Here is a 12,906-nt window from a genome sequence, read left to right on the forward strand (position 1 = left end):
TTGAATCCTACTCAGAATACCACAGATAAGGTTTAGACCTTCCGGATTCTCTTGAATGCCGCCATCAATCCTAGCTTATACCACGAAGATTCTGATTAAGGAATCCAAGAGATATCTACTCAACCTAAGGTAGAACGGAGGTGGTTGTCAGGCACACGTTCATAGTTGAGAATGATGATGAGTGTCACGGATCATCACATTCATCCGGTTTAAGAACAAGTGATATCTTAGAATGGAATCAAGCATGATTGAATGAAAAACAGTAGTAATTGCATTAATCCATCAAGACACAGCAGAGCTCCTCACCCCCAACCATGGGGTTTAGAGACTCATGTTGTAGAAGATACAATGAGAAACGTGTAAAGTGTCATGAGGTCCAGATACAATGTCAAAAGATCCTATTAATAGTGCACTAGTAACCTAGGGTATACAGAAATGAGTAAATGACGTAAAAATCCACTTCTGGGTCCACTTAGTGTGTGCTTGGGCTGAGCATTGAAGCTTTCATGTGTAGAGACTTTTTCTGGAGTTAAACGCCAGATTTTATGCCAGTTTGGGCGTTTAACTCCAATTTTTATGCCAGTTCCAGCGTTAAACGCTGGGAATTCTGAAGCTGATTTGCAACGCCGGTTTGGGCCATCAAATCTCGGGCAAAGTATGGACTATTATACATTGCTGGAAATCCCAGGATGTCTACTTTCCAACGCCGTTGAGAGCGCGCCAATTGGGCTTCTGTAGCTCCAGAAAATCCACTTCAAGTGCAGGAAGGTCAGAAACCAACAGCATCTGCAGTCATTTTCAGCCTCTGAATCAGATTTTTGCTCAGGTCCCTCAATTTCAGCCAGAAAATATCTGAAATCACAAAAAAACACACAAACTCATAGTAAAGTCCAGAAAAGTGAATTTTAACTAAAAACTAATGAAAATATAATAAAAACTAATTAAAACATACTAAAAATATACTGAAAACAATGCCAAAAAGCGTATAAATTGTCCGCTCATCAAAAAGCAAGTCACAAGACCATCACAATGATGGCATGAAAAAAAACATAAAGTATGTTGTGGCTGAGATTCTTATCACTTGTGAAAAGATTTGGTGATGAGATCTTAGCTTCTTCATACCAAAAAATGGAAAAAAAGATATCGGCCAGCAAGGTGAAGATTCTTGAAGTGTTGGCTTGTCTCTGATTCTGCTCAACCACCACAGAAGGTAGCTAGGGTAGCTACGTGATGGAAGAGGCATAGATTGGAGCAGATGAAGCCATCATTATCATCATGAAGCATCAAGGGCCAGAATTTCATGTTGGAGAACAAGCCAAGGATGGAGCGCTCGAATTGATGAAGGATGATGACCAAGGGAGAACTAGAGGTATTTGCATGTTGGGTTTTGCATGGGTTACCTCTTCTCTCTCTCTGGCCGAACCGGTTATGGGTGAAGAAAAAGAAGTTAAGCTTGGTTCTTGTTTCAACTGTGAAGGCTTCTCCTCTCTATAAAAGGGGTAAACAGTCATGGTTTGATTCAAGGAGAAAGTGAGAGAGTGCAAAGCACAGAAGTCTCATAGCTACCTAAGCTTACAGTTTTTCTTCTCCTTCAATGTATTCTATTTTGTAATTTTTCTGTTTAATTTTGTCATGTCTTGAGTCTCATGGAAAAAAGGCAAACAGTGAGGTTTGTATGAAAAAGCCATAGAGCGAAAAAAGGCAGAGAGTGCAAAATTAAAAAGAAAAAGCCATAGATGTCCTTAGAGTTCCTTTGTACATATGTTTTGTGTTTAATGATTCTGTGGAAATCCCCTTGTAAGTTGGGTTAGCATTTTACAGTTTGTAATCAGGTTGATTATAGTGAAATTCCATCATTGTTGTGATGGAGACTGGATGTAGGCTGCACTGCACTTAGCAGCTGAACCAGGATATATCTGGGTGTAACTTTCTCTCTCTTCTACTCCATTTCTGTTTCTACTGCACAGGAGCTAAAACACAAAATATCTCGTGCCAAGTGACGAGACAAAAATAAAAGTCTCGTGGCTAAGGACGAGACAAAAAAAATCAAAAGTCTCCTCAAAGATCAGAAAGTGTAATTGATTAAAAAGGGGGCTAAGATTCAACCCCCATTATCTTAGCCACTAAAAGCCATCAATTAGTATCAGAGCTTGGTCTCAAAGAGATCAAGCTTTGCAGCTTGGAGAAAAGATCCACATGGCAGAAAGCAGTGGCTCGAATATGGTGTCCTACAATCTTACAGAAGGACAGTCAAGCAACAGACCTCCTCTTTTGAATGGGAAAAACTATACTTATTGGAAGGAGAGAATGAAGATCTTTGTGCAAGCAGTAGACTACAGGCTTTGGAAGATCATCCTAAAAGGTCCTCAATTTCCAACCAACACAAGTGCTGAAGGAGTTGTCACACTTAAACCAGAAGCTAGCTGGACCAAGGAAGATAAAAAGAAGGTTAAGCTAAATGCTAAAGCTGTAAATCTGCTCAACTGTGCTATCAGCTTCGAGGAGTACTGACGAGTATCACGATGCACAACGGCAAAGAAAATATGGGATAAATTGCAAATCACTCATGAAGGAACCACCATTGTAAAGAAGACTCGGATAGACATGTTAAACAGAGAGTATGAAATGTTTGCAATGAAGGAAGGAGAATCCATTGATGAACTGTTCAAACGGTTCAACACCATCATTGTTGGCTTGGATGCTATGGGAATAACACACTCTGATTCTGTGCTTGTGAGAAGAATGTTGAAATGTCTCACTAAAGAGTGGGAAACAAAAGCTTTAATTATTTCTGAGAGCAGTAGTCTTGATTCCATGACATTGGATGATTTGAGAGGAAACCTTCTTGCTTTTAAAAATACTTATTTGAAAAAAGATTCAAAAAAGAAAGGAATTACTTTTTCTTCTGTGACTAACCCCCTGGTTGATGAATCCAGTGATAACTCCTCTGAAAATGAATTTGTGTTGTTTGCCAAAAAATTCAGAAAAATGGTGAAGTTCAAAGGCAAAGGCGGCAGCTCAAGGAAAATGAAGAAAGACCTTAGCAAAGTAACTTGTTACAACTGCAAGGAAATGAGGCACTTCAAATCTGATTGTCCCAAGTTAAAAAAGGAGGAGAAGAAAAAAGGGGAGAAGAAGAAGGGTCTAATGGCATCATGGGAAGACTTGAAAAATGACTCAGACAGTGATGAAGAATCAGAGACCAAGTCACAGCCTTGTCTCATGGAAAATCATATAGATCAGGTATTCTTTCAAAACCCTGACACTGAAGACCTTCATCTTATGATAGATCACCTCTCTGAAAAAATAAGATGCTTTCTCCTTGATAATCAATACTTGAACAACAAATTACAATTCTTAAAGCTGAAAATAATTTTCTCAAAGAAAAGCTAAGGGAGGCCGAAACTGCTTGTGATCTTGTGGAAGAAAATAAGCAGTTGAAAGCTCAACTTAGAAGTTGCGAAAGTGATCATTCGGTAGTTGCATATGTAAATTGTTTCAAGGAAAATGAAAAGTTGCTGAAAAAGGTTAAAAGTCTTGAAAATGACTTAGCCAAGTTTACTCAAAGTTCTGAAAATTTAAATCAAATATTGGCCAGTCAAAAACCACTCTTTGATAAAGCTGGTTTGGAGTTTTATAAAACTGATAAGAAACCTTCTTTTAAAAATAGAGCTTCTTCCTCTAATGACACAAGGTTTCAAGATCCCACCTACTTTAACAAAACAGCAACTCCAAGGTTTTGTAGGCTATGCAACCAAAACGGTTATTTTCCCGTTCAGTGTTTTTTTGGTGAAAGAATGATTGGTGATAAAGTTTACAAAGTTATTTTTTATTACAATGATTTGGGACATAGGAGATGGTTTAACGTGAAAGGATCCAAAAAGATTTGGATACCTAAGGTCACTTGAGCTCATTTTGTAGGTATGCCTAGCATCCAAGAGGAAGGAAAATATGTGGTACATAGACAGCGGATGCTCTAGACATATGACCGGAAAGACAACTTTCTTCATAAAGCTTGATGAATATGATGGAGGACTTGTCACTTTTGGTAATGATGGTAAAGGAAAGATAGTGGCCGTTGGAAAAGTTGGTAAAAGCTTTTCATCTTGTATAAATGATGTTCTTCTTATAAATGGTTTGAAACATAATTTACTTAGTGTAAGCCAATTGTGTGACTTAGGTTTTGAAGTTATTTTTACAAAATTTGTGTGTTTGGTTGTTTGTGAAAAAACTGGGAATATTCTTTTTGAAGCTAAAAGATGCAATAATGTGTATGGATTAACTCTTGAGGACTTGAAAGAACAAAATGTAACATGTTTTACTTCTCTTGAATCTGAAAAATGGCTATGGCATAGAAAGTTGGGTCATGCTAGCATGTACCAAATTTCTAAGCTAGTAAAGAAAAATCTGGTTAGAGGAATTTCTAAAATCACATTTGATAAAGATCTTACTTGTGATGCTTGTCAATTAGGCAAACAAGTTAAATCCTCTTTTAAACCAAAAGATGGAATTTCAACCAAAAGGCCATTAGAGATGTTACACATTGATCTTTTTGGTCCAACAAGAACTCAAAGTTTAGGAGGTAAATACTATGGTTTGGTAGTGGTAGATGATTACTCTAGATTTGGTTAGGTACTTTTTCTTGCTCATAAAAATGATGCTTTCAATGCTTTCTCAACTCTTTGCAAGAAAATTCAAAATGAAAAAGATTTAAAAGTGGCCCATTTGAGAAGTGATCACGGAAAAGAATTTGAAAATCAACACTTTGAAAAATTCTGTGATGACTTTGGAATTACTCATAATTTTTCATGTCGTAGAACACCTCAACAAAATGGGATTGTTGAAAGAAGGAATAGAAGCCTTCAAGAAATGACTAGGGCTATGTTATGTGAGAATGAGGTTCCTAAATTTCTATGGGCTGAAGTTGTAAATACAGCATGCTATATTTTGAATAGGACAATAATTAGAAAAGGGTTGAAAAGAACTCCTTATGAGCTATGGAAAGGAACCCCTCCCAATCTTAAGTACTTTCATATTTTTGGATGCAAATATTTTGTACTTAACAACAAAGAAAATCTTGGCAAGTTTGATCCAAAATCTTATGAAGGAATGTTTGTTGGATACTCTACCACTAGCAAGGCCTATAGGATTTATCTCAAAGATCATAGAACCATAGAGGAATCTATACATGTTACTTTTTGTGATTCTAATTTAATTCCCAGTACTATGATAGATAATGATTCAGATTGTGAAGAAGCTGGAACAAGCAAAGAAAATCTCAAGTCTGCCCAAAATGAAGAATCTGCCAGTACAGTTTTGTCTCGTCAGAATGGAGGAGACATTTCTATTTTGTCTCCTGAGCCAGCAAGAGAAACTGAAACAGTGAGGCCCACAGAAGCTCATCAAAGCTCAACACCTCAAAGGAAGCCTAGAGAATGGAAGTCTATGAGGGGTTATCCTTATGACTTTATCATTGGAAATCCCTCTCAAGATGTGACAACTAGATCTTCAACCAAAAGACAATCCGAACCAAGCCATCTTGCACTCTTGTCACAAATGGAGCCCAACAATGTCAAACAAGCTCTTGAAGATCCATCATGGGTGAAAGCCATGCAAGAGGAGCTTGCTCAATTTGACAAGAATGTGGTTTGGACACTAGTACCTCATCTGGATGGTAAGAAAGTTACGGGTACTAAGTAGGTTTTAAAAATAAACTTGGTGAGGATGGACAAGTTGTTCGTAACAAGGCTAGTGATGGTTTCAGTGGCTAAGAGAAGGGGGGGTTGAATCTTAGCCCCTTTTTGCTTGCTAACACTTGCTGGACTTAGAAGAGACTTTTCTGTTTTATCTCGTCCCTAGCCACGAGACCATTTCATTTTGTCTCGTCACTTGACACGAGACATTTTTGATTTTTCATCTGAACAGTAAAAACAGAATTGAAGTGGGAAGAAAGAGAGAAGATTACACCCAGATATATCCTGGTTCAGCTGCTAAGTGCAGTGCAGCCTACATCCAGTCTCCATCACAACAATGATGGAATTTCACTATAATCATCCAGATTACAAATTGTAAAATGCTAACCCAACTTACAAGGGGATTCCCACAGAATCATGAAACACAACACAGATGTACAAAGGAACTCTAAGACATCTATGGCTTTTTCTTTTAATTTTGCACTCTCTGCCTTTTTCCGCTCTAGGCTTTTTCATACAAACCTCACTGTTTGCCTTTTTCCATGAGACTCAAGATATGACAAAATTAAACAGAAAATTATAAAACAGAAAACATTGAAGGAGAAGAGAAATCTGTTAGCTCAGGTAGCTCTGAGAACTCTGTGCCTTGCACTCTCACTGCTTACTTCTAACTCCTTGCTTCAAACCATGACTGTTCACCCCTTTTATAGAGAAGTGAAGCCTTCACGGTTGAAACACAAACCCGAGCCCAGCTTCTTTTCCTTCACAACACAACCGGTTCGGCCTCACAGAGAGAAGAGGTAACTCATGCCAAAAACCAACATGCAAATACCTCTTGTCCTTTCTTGGTCATCACTCTTCATCAATCCGAGCACTCCATCCTTGGCTTCCTCTCCAAGATGGATTTCTGGCCCTTGATACTTCATGATGATGATGACTTCATCTGCTTCAATCTCTGCCTTCAACCATCACTTCGCCACTCTAGCTACTCCCTGTGGTGGTTGAGCAGAATCAAAGACAAGCCACGCCTCCAAGATCTTCCTTGCTGGCCGAATCTTCATCCTTCTTTTTGAGTAAGAAGGATCCGAGATTACCTCACCAAATCTTACCAGATTAGGTGATAATCTCAGCCACAGCTCATTTTTATTTTAGTATGTTTTCTTGCCATCATTAGCTTGATGGTCTTGATGCATGCTTTCCTTTCCTTTCGGTAGCTCCAAGTAGCTTCCATGGATTCCTGGTTAATAACCGAAGAAGGAAGAAGAAAGAGATGAGAGAGAAGAGAGAGAATATTCAATGGATTTGAACAATAATCAATGAACAAAGAGAGAGAATAAAAGTGAATTAAAGTTTCCCACTTCCCTTTGTTGAGTAGCGTAAAGTGTCATAATAGCCATCAAATCAATCTTCTCTCTCTTTCTTATGTTTCCAATGCATTAATTAAATTTGAAATCCTTCAAAATAATGAAGTGGAATCCGTTGGAAGCATTTAGGCATTTCATTTGCTTCATGGATTCGAATAAGGCATGGAAACATTTATCAATATTGGGCTTGGTAGCAATAGATTTTATTTTGGCCCAATATCATTTTCTTTTCGGACCATAGCATGCATAAAACACATTGGACTATTGAATTTTGGTCCACTAAAAGCATTTGCTTTCCTGGTAAAAATTGGAACATGCACAAAACAAACTGAAAGCATGTAACACACTTGGGCTTAGAGCAATCAAAATCATTTGGGCCCTAGTAACATCAAATCAGCCATATTCATCATATATTATCAAAACCAAAGGCTGAATGTATTTTGGGCTTGCTCCAGAAAATTGTTTTCGGCCCAATATTAAACCTGCATAATAAAATTATTAATTAACATATGAGTAATGAAGATTGAATTAATAATTTTGCAATTTAATATTTTAATAATGTTTGTTTATCACAAATATTAATTTGGAGTTTTCCAAACTCATCAATCTCCCCCTTGATGACAAACATTATTAAAATTGAAATGGAAAGAAATTTAAAGATTGAGTACGAGTACTCCCTTTGAAGATTGAATTTCTCCCCCTTTCAAATTATCACATGACTCCCCCTTGATGTATGCTATTTTACCAAGGGAAGCACTAACCTGTAACATTTAAATCAAGCTTCAAGTAACAATGTTATTTAGCATATTTTATGATGCTGAAATGCTTGATTTATGAGCAGTTTTAATTGATAATCAAAACTCATCTGATATCATAAACTGATTTACTGCTCAACATATTACAAACATAAAAAATATCCAAACAATTTCTTGTTTAATATATCAGAGCAAAACAACATGAAGGAAAATATTTGTAGAGCAAAATAAGGCAGTTTTTGATACTTTATACAATTTAAAGGAACTGCCAAAAATACATTTTCAATCCAACAAGTTTATCAATGATGAATCAACAGCCAGGCATCAAAAAATCAAGCATAATTATAAACCAGATGCCAAAAGAGAATTAACTAATCATGATAAACTAAATGAAGTTTGAACAAAGCAAATTTTATCATCAACCAACATGCATTTTTTCGAACAAGGGTGATCATGAATTTTCAATTTGAAAATTTCATCCCTGTTCTTATCCCCTGTTTTTCTTTGTTTCCAATTTCAATTTTGGAAACTGATTTTCCTCCCCCTTTTGTCATCATGGGGGCACCTGCACAAAATATGATTAACAGAGCAAAATATTCATAACAGAGTAACTAGAGTGTATCAAAGTATCACAAAGCAGTGAGTATCAAGTCATGCTTATACAAAAAATAGATTGAGCCTAATGAAGCCAATATCAAATAAAAGTAAACAGCAGCCATCAATCATCAGAAAGATTGAATTCTGAGTCGGAATCAGCTTCAAAATCCCCTGTGCCCATTTCATCATCAAAGCTTTTTATCATGAAGCCAACTCTATCATGGCATTTCTTCCAGGCCCTTTCTTGTTCATATTCCAATTTTCTGGCATTCTTGTGGGATTTGAACATTAACTTGGACATGTTGCGCATCTCATTGAGAACCTCCCGGATTGATGCAGTAACATTTGAGGACTCAGGATGGCTCTCCAGATCACTGAGAGATGGTTCAGAGGGAACAGATTTCTTGCCCTTTTTGCCCGAAATTCCTCCTCCTTTAATCATGGAAATCTTGTTCTCAACAGTTTCATTAGTCAAATCAACCTTAAAATACTCAAATATACATGTGAGAAACATGCCATAAAGAAGATTAGCCTTTTTGGTACTTTTCACTGCTTCCCACATATGACGTATCATAACATAAGCAAATGAAATTTGGGAAGAAGTAAGAAGTGCAAATAAAATAACAGAATCAGAAACTGTTACTCTGTGGTGAGAACCACCTTGTGGAGTGAGAATGTGAGTGATGATACGGTGCAACAGAGAGTTCTCAGGACCGAGTGCTCGATGAGTTGGAATTAGTCCATCCAAACCAGAGAGATTTGCACAGATGTGTTGTAAGACCGTTTGTTGTTCAATGCCAACTTGATCATCCCACTTATCAACCATGTAAACTTTTGGCCCTTCTTCTTCATATCCAAGAGCAGCGGTTGAGGGTCATGTAAACACGTTTGACATAAGAGTGAATTGAGCCATCAATCAAACGCATGTTTGCATAAAATTCCCGGACCAGCCCCGGGTACAAAAGTTTTTGAATGTGAAGCAGTGGAGTCCACTTCAGAGCATCAAACATGGAAGAAAAGTTGATTCCTTTGGTTGCCAGTTTCTCAAGATTTACCAGTTATGAAAGACAGAGAGGGCGTTTCAGCAAAACCTCTTTATGAAATTCATAGAAAGCACATGAGTAAAACCGAGAGGGATCAAAATGGGAGTGAGTTTTGTGAAATTTGTTCTTGAAGTCGAGAGACTCCAAATTTGCCGGTTCCCTTGTTTCATGCAGAACAAAGCTTTTTGGCCTTTTCTGAGAGCTTTTTGTGGTTGAAGTAGGTCTTTTCGGCGGCGATGGTGGTGGAGAAGTATGTGATTCCTCCTCTTCTTCTTGAACGCTAGGCTCCTTGTTCTTTCCTCTCCCTGAAGATTTATGAGCAATGACTTTGCGACGCATGGTTTCGGTCCTTTTGGAAGGAGGTGATGGAGTAGAAGAGGAGGTAGAATGAAGATGGATATGTGTATGAGTTTGAGGTGATGAGAACGGTGGGCTTTTTGAAATAGGGGTTCGGCCACTTCTCTTTTGTGCCGTTTTCTTTTTCATGTTAGGAGGAGGGAGGAGGTTGAATATGAAAGGGTGAGGGTGCCGAACGAGAGTGAGGAGAAAGGAGGTTAGTGGTGCAATTAATGAGGATTGGAGAGAGATGACGGGGAAGTTAATAACCATAATGATGCGGTTATTAACCAAGGGGTTTTGAAAAAGTGGTTTCCTAGTTTTAAGGGATTAGATGGAGAGAGGAATTTGATTTGACAATAACCACTTCCAATGAGATTTGAAATGACACTCAAAAGATTTGATCATCATAAAATGAGGAACCAGTAAAATTCAATGAGGGGTCAAACTTGATTATGTGGGGCCCATTAAACGTAAAGTCTGCGCAGCCTCCCCCTTAATCATAGCTCCTCCAGCATGCCTTGTTTTTATCTCGTCCATTCCTACGAGATAAAACCAGACAGAATCAGAAATTCACAAATTTTCAACATGACTTAAATCAATCATTCCCAAACTTTTCCTTAACAAACAGAATCTATCTTCACAGAGGGGTTTTGTAAAAATATCAGCAAGTTGTTCTTCAGATTTTACAAATTGAATATCAATAGTACCCTTTTGCACATGTTCTCTAATAAAATGATATTTAATTTCAATGTGCTTTGTTCTAGACTGCAGAACAGGATTTTTGGAAATATTTATTGCACTCATGTTATCACAAAATAAGGGTATGCTATTGATTTTTAATTTGTAATCTTCCAATTGAGTTTTTAACCAAATTAATTGTGAACAACAAGCAGATGCGGATATATATTCTGCTTCAGCTGTGGATAGAGCCACTGTGGCTTGTTTCTTGCTTGACCACATGTTGAGTGAGCTTCCAAGGAAGCAACACATGCCCGAGGTGCTCCTTCTATCCACTCGATCTCCCGCATAATCTGCATCACAAACCCCTACTGCACAAAAATCATCAGATTTTGGATACCACAAGCCATAATCACATGTTCCCTTAATATACCTAATGATGCATTTAACAGCCGTTAAATGGGATTCTTTTTGGTGAGATTGAAATCTTGAACATACACCCACACTTTGAACAATATCCGGTCTAGAGGATGTAAGATACATTAGTGAACCAATCATTCCTCTATACCGTGTCTCATCCACATCTAGGCCATCATCATCCTTTTCAAGTTTAGTATTAGGATGCATTGGTGTTCCCATTGGTTTGGAATTCTCTAAGCCAAATTTCTTTATCAATTCTTTTGCATACTTGCCTTGGTGAATAAAGGTACCACTAGGAGTTTGTTTAATTTGGAGGCCAAGAAAGAAAGTTAGCTCTCCCATTAAACTCATTTCAAACTCACTAGTCATGAGTTTTCCAAACTCTTCACACAAGGACTCGTTGGCTGATCCAAACACAATATCATCCACATAAACTTGAACAAGAAGGATCTCATCATTAGAAACTTTAATGAACAAAGTAGTGTCGGTGGTTCCCCTTTGAAAATGATTTTCTAACAAGAAGGCACTAAGCCTTTCATACCAAGCTCTTGGAGCTTGTCTAAGGCCATAAAGAGCCTTTGAAAGTTTAAACACATGATTAGGAAAATCTTTATATTCAAAACCGGGGGGTTGAGCCACATACACTTCTCTATCAATAAAGCCATTAAGGAAAGCACATTTAACATCCATTTGAAACATTTTGAAACCTTTATGGGCAGCATAGGCAAGAAGCAACCTAATTGCTTCCATTCTAGCTACCGGAGCAAACGACTCATCAAAATCAATTCCCTCTTCTTGATCGTAACCTTGGGCCACTAATCTAGCCTTGTTACGAACAACTTGTCCATCCTCACCAAGTTTATTTTTAAACACCCACTTAGTACCCGTTACCTTCTTACCATCCGGATGAGGTACTAATGTCCAAACCTCATTCTTGTCAAATTGAGCAAGTTCCTCTTGCATGGCCTTGACCCATGATGGATCTTCAAGGGCTTGTTTGACATTGTTAGGCTCTATTTGTGACAAGAGAGCAAAATTGCTAGGTTCGGTTTGCCTTTTGGTGGAGGATCTTGTGGTTATACCTTGAGAAGGATCACCAATGATGAAGTCATGAGGATAACCCCTCATGGATTTCCATTCTCTAGGCTTTCGGACAGGTGTTGAGCTTTGATGATCTTCTGGTGGTCTCACTGTTTCAGTTGCTCATGCCTGCTCAGGAGACAAAATGGAAGTTTCTCCTCCGATCTGACGAGACAAAACTGGGCTGACAGATTCTTCATTTTGCACAGATTTGGGATTTTCTTTATTTGTTCCATCTTCTTCACAATCTGATTTATTATCCTTTACAGTACTGGGAATTAAGTTAGAATCACAAAAAGTAACATGTATGGATTCCTCTATGGTTCTATGTTCTTTGAGATAAACTCTATAGGCCTTGCTTGTGGTGGAATATCCAACAAAAATTCCTTCATAGGATTTTGGATCAAATTTTCCAAAGTTTTCCTTATTGTTAAGTACAAAGCATTTGCATCCAAAAACATGAAAGTACTTAAGGTTTGGAGGGGTTCCCTTCCATAGCTCATAAGGAGTTTTCTTTAACCCTTTTCTAATGATTGTTCTATTCAAAATATAACATGCTGTGTTCACAGCTTCAGCCCATAAGGCATAAAATGCATCATTCTTATGAGCAAGGAAAAGCACCCAACCAGAACTAGAGTAATCATCTACCACCACAAGACCATAGTGTTTACCTCCTAAACTTTGAGTTCTAGTAGGACCAAAAAGATCAATATGTAACATTTCCAATGGTCTTTTGGTTGAGATTCCATCTTTTGATTTAAAAGAGGATTTTACTTGTTTGCCCAATTGGCAAGCATCACAAGTAAGATCCTTATCAAACTTGATGTTTGGAATTCCTCTAACCAAATTCTTTTTTACTAGCTTAGAAATTTGGTACATGCTAGCATGGCCCAACTTTCTATGCCAAAGCCATTTTTCAGATTCAAGAGAGGCGAAG

The sequence above is a fragment of the Arachis duranensis genome, unplaced genomic scaffold (assembly GCF_000817695.3).
Source record: "Arachis duranensis cultivar V14167 unplaced genomic scaffold, aradu.V14167.gnm2.J7QH unplaced_Scaffold_165934, whole genome shotgun sequence".
NCBI classification, from domain to species: domain Eukaryota; kingdom Viridiplantae; phylum Streptophyta; class Magnoliopsida; order Fabales; family Fabaceae; genus Arachis; species Arachis duranensis.